Source organism: Oryctolagus cuniculus, chromosome 2 (assembly GCF_964237555.1).
Source record: "Oryctolagus cuniculus chromosome 2, mOryCun1.1, whole genome shotgun sequence".
Classification (NCBI taxonomy): Eukaryota; Metazoa; Chordata; class Mammalia; order Lagomorpha; family Leporidae; genus Oryctolagus; species Oryctolagus cuniculus.
In genome coordinates this window covers 22,426,694-22,428,298 of record NC_091433.1, presented here as the reverse complement: position 1 = coordinate 22,428,298, position 1,605 = coordinate 22,426,694, and positions in this window count along the sequence as shown.

Below are 1,605 nucleotides of genomic sequence, written 5' to 3'. Positions count from 1 at the left end.
CACCACAGTGCGAAGGCAGCATGAATTGACATGCTTCTTGTATAAAAAGAAGGAATTTTGGTCAAATAAGATGATTTTTTCAATTCTGCATCAATTCTATATTATTTTCTCTTCATAGTCAAGCCAAAGTTCTGAATTCCTCACTTCATGAGTAATGTGTCTACCATCACCCTTCTCTCCACTTCTTTTTTTTTTTGTTTCATCCATTAGATTTTGCTAGAAGTACACTGTATCTCTGTTGTGTGCCTGGCTCTATTCTAAATATCAAAAACACAGACTATTGTCCACCATCATTAAGAATTGCTCAGAAGAAACATAAATGTGTTAAATAAATTAGAAAAATTAATTAATAGATCATGAACTAGAAAGAGTAGAACTGAAGATATAACCACTTTACCAGGGCATAAGATAAGTGAGCTCTGACTTGAGCTCTATGCTAATATTTAATACTTACTGATTGTCTATTTTTATCTAGATACAGATTCTCAAGGAAATGTTATGCCATTGAAACCTCACAATAAATCTATTATGGCAAATACTCAACCACATCCCTTTCAAAGTTGAGAAAACGAAGTCAGAGAAAAAGAAAACCTTGACAGAGGTCATGGAAGCATAAAAGAGACATTTAAATTTCTAATGCCCTTTTGGAAGAAGCGTTCATCTTTAAAAGACATGGGGCAAGGGCATTCAGAATAGAGGTGGTCAAAATCTGAGCTATCACAGAACCCACAGGACCACCCTGTATTTGTTGCCCCTTTGCTCAAAAAAGTTCTCTAATCAATGTTTTATAATTTTCATTATAGAATCTTTTACTTCTCTAGTTAAATTATTTCCTAAATATTTTATTTTGATGTGGCTATTGTGAATGGGAATTCATTCCTGATTTCTTGTTGGTGAGTCCATTACTAGTGTGTAAAAAAACTACTGTTTTTTGTACATTTATTTTGTAATCTGCAACTTTACTAAATTGGTTTATCATTTCTAACTGCTTTTTTGTTGAGTATTAGGATTTCATACATACAACAATGTCATCTGCAAACACAGAAATTTTTATTTCCTCCTTTCCAATTTTAGCACCTTTTCTTTCTTTCTCCTTCCTAATGGCTCTGCTAATACTTCAAGTACTCAATTCTACATTATTTTCTCTTCATAGTCAAGCCATACAACACACATGACTAAGAGTGGTAAAAGTGGAAATACTTGTCCTGCTCCAAATATGAGGAGAAATGTTTGCAGTTTTCCCTATTCAATATAATATTGGCTGTTGGTGTGCTTGTTGTAGTAATTATCATGCATTTGATGTGACCCTGAGAATCTAAAGTACTAATAAATTCCTAAGTTATTTTTGATTTGTGGAAAATTTAGATTGTTGGAGGAGATTCCTAAGGCATATAATCATCTAAATGAATTGGTTTCTTTCTGTTGTCAGGGATTGCACAACTTGCTGGTTGTGCAATGGTTATAAAAAAATGAGACCATAAAAACAAAGATCCTGACCTAAAGAAGCTCCCAGACTATTCAAGTTACCAGATAACAAATAGTTACAATAAATTATGAAGAATGTTAATATTCAGGTTTGAACTATGAACGAAGGAACAAAGGCAA